Source organism: Corapipo altera, unplaced genomic scaffold (assembly GCF_003945725.1).
Source record: "Corapipo altera isolate COAL_440 unplaced genomic scaffold, ASM394572v1 268, whole genome shotgun sequence".
Lineage (NCBI taxonomy): Eukaryota > Metazoa > Chordata > Aves > Passeriformes > Pipridae > Corapipo > Corapipo altera.
The window spans coordinates 5,000,894-5,012,118 of NW_020884901.1; positions in this window are offsets into that span (position 1 = coordinate 5,000,894).

The window sequence follows — 11,225 nt, forward strand, 5'->3', positions numbered from 1 at the left end:
GTGTCCGTGTGCTCCGGGGAGCTCTGCCAATCACTGGAGCTCCCAGAGGTGCCCATGCGTCCCCATGGAGCCCCCAGGTCTGGTTTAGCACCCAGTCATATCCCTCCCACTGCAGCAGAGCAGCAGGAGACTCCAGGATGATGCAAAGACCAGTTAGTCCAGGATTAATGCAAAAAACATGCAAAGCTTGTTCCTTGAGCAGGACCCTGTGCAGCCCTTCCTGCTGCTTTTTGGGGGTGTCCTTTTTGAACGATACCTCCCCGATTCCAGTCTGCAGCCAGCTCCTGGTCTGGTTTACACACTGAACCTGGAATAGTCCAAGGTTCCCTGATCCCAGACCCCATTTCCCAAAGCCCTGAATATGAAATTCAAAACCCAAGTGATGTCCCACATAACGCTGCTTCCTCCTCAGCTGGTTCTTGTTCTTTCCAGTTTCGTGCATCTCATTTGTGCCTACACAAGTAGGCAGGAATTGCTGAGGCTGATGGAATTATCTGGTGGCTTTCCAAGAGCAGGGAATGTGCTTCTTCACTGGGATGCACAGTCTGCTGCCAGTCACCTCCGTTGCAATGCTGGTCTCCAGCCTTTCCTCCTTTCTGACGTTGGGATCATTTTCTTAAGCAAAAAGCCCATTTATTTTAGGAGAAAGGGACACAGACCATGGGGGGAAGGATTTTAACCATAGAATCACAGAATCACAGACTGGTTTGGGTTGGGAGGGACCTCAAAGATCTTATTCCAACCTTGATTCAACCTCTCTGCCTCGGGCAGGGACACCTTTCACTAGACTAGGTTGTTCAGAGCTCCATCCAGTCCAACCTAAAAGGACCTGTATCACCTCAGCCATTCCATTATCTTCCAGCCATAGCAGAGGCAACTTCTCCAGCCATGCCTCAGGCTTCGCTTATTTCTCTCTTGCAAAAAGAAAGCACAAAGACTTTGCCAGATTCAGGGACTTTTTTCCTTCCTAACCCAGGCTGGGAAGACCCAACACATTCAGCACCAGCTGCCCCTTTCACCCAAACAGGTCCTGGGTGGAGGAATCACCCTGACAGCCCCACTCAGCTCTCAGGGGTGCCCTGTTCTCAGCAGGATTCACCCCATGACTCTCTGGCTAATGCCAACCTCAAAGTGGCTGCAGAGGTGACCAAGCCTGAATCCTAAAGCCCACAGTGCTTCTCCCAGCAGGGAGGAGCTGGAACATTCCCTGCCAGATCCAGAGCTGAATTTTGGCATCCTCACGCCCTAGAAAGAGATGGGGGAGACTCAATGCCAGGCAGGACCAGGACAGAGGCTGCTGGGAGGGTGACAACCAGCCCCGGTGCTGGACGGGCAGGGATGGCTGGGAGGAGAAGACATCAGGCAGCAGTCGAAAAGAAGGAAATTACAGGCCTTAAACACTTCTAGAAACAAATTTCTGATGTAAATCTTCCTTTTGAGGAATAAAAAAACAGGGGGGGAAAAAAGAACGCAAGCAAGGAGTGATTCTACGCCTCCATCACCCGCCTCCCCCCCCGGCCCGAGACACACACACACCTTCACACACACACACGAGCTGAAATTAGTTGTGACAGCTGAAATTCTCCACTCCTCGGACGCCGTTTGACAGGGTACTTAAAAAAGGAGGGAGAAAAAAAAAACAAGGGGAAGAAGAAGAAAAGGGAAAGTGGTTTGGTGTCGCACGGGGGAGGCGGAGGGGGGTGATACGGGGGGGGGGTTTTCAAGTGATACAAGACGCATAATTCAGGCTTCTTGGATTGCAAAAGCTCCTCTTACCTAAAGGGCCTGCTGCCTTTATTTTTATCCAAATGGCTCAATTACTGCAAAGCCCCACAGAGAAAATTATGGATGTTTGCCTCTATTTTTCTCGCCTTGTCTCGACAACTGTAGATATTTTGTTTTCCTTCTTTCCATCTTTTTTTTTTCTTTTTTCTTTTTTTTTTCTCCCTCTTGGTGGTGGTGGTTGCAGGGGGTAGAAGGTGGCTGGGAGTGAGATGAGGTATGGATAGGGAGATGTAGGGGACCTGGGGCAAGGGATGGGGCACTGGCATGTGATGGCTTTGCCACCATCACACAACTTGGTCCTCTCTCCGTCTCCCTCACGTCACCTCACACCTTTGGCTGCTCACATCCCTTTCGTCCCCACATCCCCCACTCTTCTCCCTTCCTCCAGCCCTCTCTCCTTCTCTTCTCCCCCACCTTCCTCCTCTCCTTCCCCCTGCTCTCCTCCCCATCACCCCCTCCCTGTGCCTCTCAAAGCCACCATAATAGCAGCTTGTTTGGCACTTCAGTTGGTCTCAATGAGAAAATTCCCCTCTCTCCCTCTTTTTGCCTTCGTTATTTCCAAACCCTGCAATAGCTCCTTTGCTCAGGGCTGCGGGAAGTGCCCATTTTTCAACATTTTTCTTTGGCTTATGTTTGTCATCCTCTGAATTACCGCACCGGGGAGTCCAGTCAGCCCGACACCGGGCCCTGCTATTCACGCCTCTCCTGCTCCTTGAGATCATGTAGGCAGAAATTAGTTATTTATTTCGAGCACCACTGCAATGCACTTCCCCACACAAGTGTTTGTTTTGATCTCCTGCTGGAAAAGGAGGCTCCACAGGGAGTGCTGGTGCGGCGGCAGCGCTGAGTCCGGTGGGAGACTCGGTGAGGGCAGGGAAGGGTGGGGGAAGGCCCAGGGGTTCCTGGGAAAGCTGTGAGCATGGATACCCCCACCATGCTGACCTACTTCCTTGAGGCTGTTCCTCGAGCTGATCCTCTCTGCAGGTCCTGAGAGTTTCCAGGTGATCTTGTCCCATCAGGAAACCTGATTGTCCATAGTTTTACCTCTAGGTCAGATCTGAGACTGCGTGGAGCCAGGGGAGCATCCCACCCCAAGGTGGCCATGACTGTACCAGGCAGTGCTACCCGGGAGTCTCTGCCAAATGCTACAAGATTGGGCAGATTTGGTGGCTGGAGGAAGAAACCCTGCTCCAGCACAGCCCACAGTCCCCAGCTCCATTAACCAACTGCTGTCCTGCCCACCCCACTTCACAGAGCAAGGACAGCCCTGCACAGGCAGCCTGGCTTTAGGGCAGACCAGGAAACATTCAGCAGCTCAGAGATAGTCCCAGTCGATGGGACATGAGAAGGACACTGCCTGTCCTTGGAGGTTGTGATCCACCTCCCCCTTCCCTGTGCCAAGGTCAGGAGCAAGCAAGTCCCATGACAGAGCCCAGTGGTGCCATTGCAGACCAGGTTGGCATCACTGTGACTCCATAGCCAAGGTGTTGCCAACACTCCAGAGCCCTTCTCCCTGTGGAGATGCCACAGGCAGGCACAGGCAGCACTGGCACTGGCAGGCTTCAGGGAAGGGGCCCAGCGAGCTGCAGCTTTAAAGAAAGAAGAGGAGCAGCAGGAGGAAGAAAACGCAAAATTGGCCCAGTGGGTAGACCTGCTATTTAAGTGCAGTTGAGAAAGGAACGGGAGGAATTACAGGAGAAATGATAGTGCCCTGACAGCTGCCATTTCCCACCGCCAGTCTCCCCTAATGGAGTCCTAATGTAGTGGTGGGCTCTTCGCTGACAGCCCACCCTGAGACAGGGCTTGTCTTTGTGCTGGTGACAGATGGGACAGTCCAGCAACAAACCTGTAATCCTCTGATTTCTGCCTGCACTGGCTCAGCTTAACCCCTTCTTCCCCCAGCACCCGCTCGCTGCCCAGGTGTGTGGCTGGTGCGGGGTCTGACCTGCCCCCATCATCCCACAGCAGTGTCCAGGTCTGGCAGCTACACAAGGCAGTGGGAATGGCAGGCAGCTGCCTGCAGCTTCCTCCAAATCACTTGGCTGCTGCTGTCTGGGGCAGCGTGGCAGGGGTCCAGCCTGGTCACTGAGCCTGAGCAGGCAGCAGCACGGCTCCTGTGGGTCTCTGAGCCCCTGCTCTGCCCCTGTGACAGTGAACTGGGCAGGTGAGTGTGGGCAGGTGAGCACAGGCAGGTGTGCTTGGCAGCATGGTGCCTGCCAGGAGGGCTCTGGGCTGCCTGCCCAGCACAGCGCCCACCGAGAGCCTCCTGCTACCACTGGCTGCCAGTTCTGGCACTGAACCTCCTTGCCTGCCTCAAATTAGCCCCAAACAAGGGTGTGATTAGGCAGTTTTAAGCTAAAAGGTGTGACAGCTCCCCCCGCCCCCAGACCAGGCTGCAGAGACTACCCAGAGCTCCGGTCCTGTTCCCCAGCAAGCCGGAGGTGGCAGCAGGAAAAGCTGATGGAGTTTTTCTGCAGAAAAATAAACACAGATACTCCATGCACCAGTCTGTGTCCCGGGGGGGAAGGCTGGGTGTGCTGGGGGACCCTCTGAGCAGAAGGGTGAGCAGAGGGATGCTCTTGTCCCTGGGATGCAGAGGGGGAGATTACCCACCTTCTGATCTCTTCTCCCACGTCCCAAAGGGCCCAAAGCCCTCCTGGTGAGGGCTTTTTGGATGCTTCTCCATTAGGTAAAGGTCCAAACCCCTCTGCCCCCTTCACAGCATGAAGCATCTCTCACTTGCACGCTATCTGCCCTCCACGGGCACCTGAGTCTCCATTCACCCTGGTGAAACCCACTGGCATCCTTCTAAGCTGCAAGGGAACTCTCTCCCATCAGCACAGGGCATTAAGCCCTTCCCAGCCTTCAGGCACAGAGCCATCACTCCAGGATCACAGCCACCGAGCCTGGTGGGGTCCCAGCACACATCTCATTCCCAGCCTGAGCTCCCATCCCAAGGCAGTTGCCTGCCTGCTTTCCTTCCTCAGAAGGAATTAGCAGGTAGGACAGAGAGCTCCAAGCAGCTCTACTGGGTCCATCTGCCCATCCATCCTGGTGCAAAGTGGGGCCTGAGCAGATCCCCACTCCTGGCTCTGCGAGCATCCTCTCCATCCAATCCAGACCTACCCAAGGCCGTGGTGAATAGAAACATCCTCATCCCACATCCCTGCCCCACCACACCCTGGAGAGCAGCTGAGACCCCCCTGGGGCCGATCCTGGTGGATGGTGAGGGTTCCCATCACCCTCTGGTCGCTGGGGAGCCGTGGCAGCGTTAGACCCTCCTCGGCAGGAAAGCGCAATGCGGCGCGCGCGGGTCCTCGGCACAATTAGCCAACAAGTGGCTGTTTTGTGAGGGATTGTTGCTGATGTGTTTTAAGTGGCTTTCTGAGTGGAAAATGTGAGGCGCTGGAGAGGCCGGCAGACAAAGAGGGGGATGCATTAGGTTTTATTGGTCTGCTTTGCACACATCTGACATCACTCCACAGAGCAAGTTCTGCCTGGCTTTAGGGAAAATGAAAAATAAAGCAAGAAAAAGGGGCCGAGGGTACAGGGGCGGGGGGAGCGGCAGCGATTCAAGCAGGCAAGTGGGGGCTTAATAGCTGGAGACACTGGAGCAAACTGTGTCAACCAGATGGGACCCGGGTGCCGCGGGAGGAGAGGGGAATTAGCCAACCCGCGCTTTGTTCCCGCAGAAAGCGCGGCCCTCTCCCCCCAGGAGCTGCCTACATGTGATATAATACAGCCCCTTTCAGCCGCTAAGCTGGCCAAGGACAAAAGTCACCGATAAATAGCGAGAGGGCGAGGCTGAAAGCAAAGGCAGAGTTGCCAAGAGCCTCAGCTTTCTCCTCGGGCTGCCCATGCTGACGGGCATCTGCCCCGGCCACCGGCGCAGGGACCTGCGGGCACGGTGTTGGAGGGGCTGGGGGTGATGCTGTGGGACAGGAGGGGTTTTTTTGGAGGCATGGTGCCTTCAGCAGGGGGATGCAGCCTCTGTGGTGGCATTGGAGGTTTGTCCCCGTGTTCCTTTCCTTGATTCCCTTAGCCAAGTCATGAAAGCCTCGTGCCTTGGGCATCCCTCAGCATGTGTCAAGAAGGGCTGGAGACTGTTGTACTAGAGACGTCTCTCACTGCTTGGGCTTATTAAGTCCGTGTTCATTCTTTGTTGTTTTTTCCAGGCTCCTATGAAAACACACCCCACACACCAAATAAAAGAGTTCAGAATCCCTCACCCAGGCCCAAATGCTGGGAGTCAGAAGCAAACCCCACCAAAGCAGCCCCATGCCTGTTGCTTGAAGGCTGAAGCCATCTCAGCTCCTCAGGTGTTGGACCCAAAGATATCCTGGTCATTGCACCCCAGTGCAGAGCCTGAGACTCACACGCTGCAAGGAGGAGAACCCAGACACCCCCATTCCGAGCTGGCACCACTGATTTGGGGTCTCCCTCCCCTCCCAAATCCAGCCAAGTACTAAACCAGCCACGGGGCTGTGCAAACAGGCAGGACCCGCCCATCCTTTAATTCCCTGGAGGGATCTTCATTGCTTCTGCAGAAATATTGATCCAGATAAACCAGGGAGGCACATTAGGTGCCCCGGGGAGGGTCAGGGGATCAGCGGCTCAGCTGGCTGCCCACTGCCCTGCGCCCACAGGGTCTGGCTCTGCAGGATCAGGACGGGCAAGGGGAGCACCGAGGGCCTTGGGAAGCCCCTTACACCACTGAGGGGGCCAGGGCCAAAGTGCTTTAGCCAAGGGGAGGTAAAACAAATCGATGAGGGGCCGCCGTGACACGCTGACCCGGCGCTGAGCCACGGCTTTAACGCGTGACAGTAAATCTGGGCGGGGGGCTCGGAGGCAGATGGCTGGAGGGGGGAGGCGAGACAGGGTTCTTACTGGTGGGACAAGGGAAGGGCAAGAGCTCCCAGACTGAGCAGAGGCCAGCAGAGCCACTGGGGAAGGACAAGGAGTTGGCAGAGGGGAGCTTGGACACTGACATGGGGATGGGTGATGCCTCTGCCATGACCAGGATACCCCTCATAGCCGAGGATCACTCCCAAGTTGTCCCTTCCTATTGCTGCACATGCCTTGGTTCAGCCCAGAGAGCTGTTGGGTGCCAGAGCAGAGACACTCCCAGGCTTTCTCCAAACTCGTTTCCACCCAGCTGAGGGAAGGCACCCCCTCTGAATGGAGGTCTCAGTTTCCAGCCCTCAACTCCTCGCTCCCACCTCCCATCTCACCCCCCACCGAAGCCAGAGGAGAGGGCAGGAAAGCACCAACGGCTGTGGATCCGGTTACCTGCGGCCAACAAAACCTACCTGTCCCTTCCCAGCCACTTCCCCCGCCCCCTCTCCAGGGGAGACAGACCAGAAGGACCCCCCTGGCCCTCCCTGAGCATCGCTGGGTCGCTGCCCGCCGTGATCGAGTGACCAGATGGACTGTGGGCTCACACCGCAGCCTCCTCTGTGGGTCCCTTGTCCCCCCCTGAGCCGTCTGAGCTTTGACGCTCTGTCCCCCCGGGGCAGCCTTTGTCAGGGGTGTGCAGAAGGGCCCCTGTGTCCCTCTGATCCCCGCCGGCCCCACGGCAGCGCGTCCCCGGCCGGAGCATAAAGCTGGCTTTCAGGGACCCGGCTTTGGGAAACTCCCGGGGAAGAAGCAAGGGAGCTTCTTGTTAAACGAGGAGACAAAGCCACCTTGTTAAGGGGTTTACAAAGGCGACCATCTCCCCCCTTGCCTGGGAAGCTCACAACCGGCGACTCCCAACCTCACCGGGGGGATGGCTTTCCCTTTGGAAAGATTGGGAACATTTAATAACCGTGCTGTGCCGCAGCCCTCTGACCCATGTGCAGGGCCCAGGGCACCTTCCCCGCTCCCAGGAACTGCTCGGAGCCACATCTCCAGAGGAAAATGGGAACCAAATGCTCATTATGGGGAATCCCGAGGTTTTCCTGTGGGTGCACCATTGCTACCAGTGTCCCTGCTGAGGGGACAACATCCTTGGTGCCCTGGCCCAGGGACAACCACCTGCATGAAATGACATGACACTGGGTAGCAAAAGAGGAGTTTCTGCCCCGCCTTTGGGAGAGGTGGGCTGGGGTCTCCTCCCACACACCACACAGGTGGGAGATGGGACCCCAGGAAGGGATGTGAGGGGGACCACAGGACACAAGACCTCCCTGCTTCCTTCCTGCAAAACATCATTCCTTCTCCTTGCATGGACCCAGTCATCCATTTCTTTGCCCAACAAAATAAAGTTTAAGCAAAAACCCAGCAGCTCCACAGCTGCTTTGTCACTCTGGGAATTTTCTTTGGAGACCCATCTATTCTTATTATCTTTTGCAGGAAAAATCCCTGCCCCAAACAAAGTTAGCACAATCTTTGGCTTGACTCTTGTGCATCTGAGTCTCTGATGGTGACTCAGCCTCTGATGGGCCCCCTCCAGGTCCCTGGGCTCCTCATTTTACAGCCCACATCTGGGGGCTGCACACACCCTGACCACGTCTGAGCCCCTGGGTTGCTCAAACCTGTGCACTGTTCTGAGTTGTTCTTGGCAATCCACACTAAAATCCATGTGCATATTAAACCTTAAAACAGGCAATTACATCTACCTCCACCTCCAGATAAACGGGAACATTGATTTTGCCATAGGGATGCAGCAGCCAGAGCTGGCTGGGCAGCTTAAAAAAACAGGACCACCTGGGCCCAGAGCCCATCTGGGTGTGACAGACAGCTGGGCAGGGGAATGGGAGACCTGGCTCTGCTAGCAATCCATAGGGATGGGCAAAACAGGACAAGTTCCAGGTGGGGAGCCCCACCAGGTAGCAAAAGCATTGCCAGAGGAGCCAAATTAACAGCAAGGAGCTGTCACCCCTGCTTTTCCCTGGGGCATGTGCCTGCTTCCCACCCACACTTGCAGGTGGCACTTTGGGGGTCCACATCCCTCCTGGCATCATCCCCACATCCTCCTCCTCCTCTCTCTGGGGAAATGCCACCTGTGGAGTCACCTTCTCTGAGCCAGGAGACATGAGCTGTGTGGTGCCACCTGGGGTGCCAGTCCTTCACTGGGAAGCCCTGGACGTGGCTCTATACCCCGCAGGGCCAGGCTGGAGGCAACTCTCCCTCACTGGGACAGCAGTAAATTGGACTGCTGCAGCTTTAAAGAAGAGTGTGTGCTCCTGGGCTGGCTGCAGGGCTGGTGGCAGCGGGGAGAGCCGGAGGACACCTGCGGAGATCCTGTACAGCTGGGGAAGATTAGCCTTTTCCACTAGACAAGACCCATTACCATGTTCCAATATACCATCACTTCCGCTAGGAGAGCCTGCAGATGAGATATCGATTGCGGTGACCCCGGACAAGCCCTTCCCCAGAGCCTGGGAGAGTGGCAGAGCGGCCCCAAGGCATGGCCTGCTGTGCAAAGAGGGGGTGCAGCCTCCCAAGGGCATCCTCAGGGACCCCCAGACCCAGGGCACCAAGGGGCTGCCTGGAGCTTGGATGATGTGTAGGGGAACATGCAGAAGAACTTCAAAGTGCAGCAGCGACCCAAGTCTCTTCCCACAGTCCCTCTGGGCTCTTCCCAGGGCAGCGCTGCCCCAGGAATAGAGAGTCTCCAGCCCATGTTCACGGCCCTTACACAGCCAGGTGGGCATTGCAGAAACAAGCCTGTCACTGTGAAAGCCCAAAATGCCTCTGCTGGGGCGTTCCAGGTGGTTCAGGAGCTGCTCACGCTGTGCCAATTGCCCACTGCTTTTCCCTCCAGGCAGCTCCAGCCCCTGGAATACCTTCCTAAAACACACAAGGGGTAGGTGGAAGGACTGTGGGAAATTGCAAAGGGGACAGTGAGAAACCACCAAATCATGGGAACTGGAAAGGTTGGTAGCAATTAAAGTAGTAAACTAATTAAACATGTTGTGTGTGGCTCACAGTGCCCTATCACTGCAGTCCCTGGTGCTGCACCAAGGGAAAGGGCAGGCACGTGGTGGGTCTCATCTGTCCTGTGACTCCATGATTTTTGGGGAGGATTTTTCCTTCTGCAAGACTCACGCTGGGTTGGACTTGGCTTTTTGAATACCCTGAGCTCTGCCTTACCCACATGATCCGCTTGCAGCCCAGTTGGAAGCAGCAGCTGGAAGCCAACACATGCTGCTCCTCCAAGGCTGACCACAGTCACATCCACCACTGCCTCAGAGAGCCAGCCCTGTGCTTCCTGAGGAGCTGGAGCTGCCGTGGCACACAACATCCTCTACCCTCAGCCAAACACTTCACTGGATGCCCCAGCAGGTGCAGCAAGAACACCCTCGGATCTGTGCTCCAAAGGACTGTGTCACTGGAATACTGGAGGATATTCAAGTTAAATGGCTTTTTCCAGCTGATAATTTAAGCATCCAGGGGAGAGGTGGCCCAGCTGAGCCCTCCCAGAGAACATCCAGCATTTCTCAAGGTTTGGGGCACAAGAAACTTCTGCTGAAGCACTTTTTTCTGTTGTTGCTGTTTTGTTTGGGGGTTTTTTCCCTCCCAAAAATATATCAGCTCTTCATTGCACTGAATCCTTTCAAACTCCACTTTTTCAGTGGAGAACTCTGCCATGGACAAGAATGGGCACAGGAGGGAATGCTCACAGCTCACAGGGCTACACGTTGTCCCACAGGCCAGCACAGCATCTGTCCCTGGCATGCAGGACAGAAGCTGCTCTGTTCCCATCCTTTTGTGGATGATGCCACCAGGAGATGGTTTCTGATGAGGTTCCAAGCCCTTTTCCCCATTTGGGAGAGGGCTGGTGTGGGAGGAATAAAGCTGGTTCAACACTGAGCACCCCACTGGGGGGGCTGGTCAGCACAACCCCCAGGACCCCCACGTGCACCTGCACCTTCAGCATGGACTTGCTGCTGAAAGTAGGGAATGGGGCACCCCTGCACAGCCTCCCCCCTTCCCTGCAGCCCACGGGGGTCAGACAGGCTCCACCAGCCCAGAAAACCATTTCTCTCCCCTCTCCTGACAGCCCTCTGCTGCTTTCTCCTCTAAAGATGGTCGCTGCCAGTAATAGCAGGGAAAGTCACATCCAAGCTGGGAAAATAACATGTTATTTTCCCAGCTGTGATGTCAGAGCTTGTCACACTTGCTGGTTCTGCAGCAGGGAGGGCAGGGCACGCCTGGACGTCCCCAAATGGCCACTGGGCCTGGCTGTCCCCTGGGGGCTGCAAAAAACATGCCCCTTTTTGGTGGCAGCTCTGCTTTTGCTCCCCAAATGCATTGGAAAGCAGCACGTCCCTGCTGCTGGAATGTGGCTGCCCAGAGCCCCACAGTCCTGCCAGGCACTGCAGGACACAGCACGGTGGGTGCATTGCTCCCAGTCCCACAGGGCATCTCTGCTCCTGTCCCGGGGACACCCACTGTGGGGACACCCCAAACCGGGTCCTTCCCCACCCTCAGCAGCATGGACCAGCAGCACATCC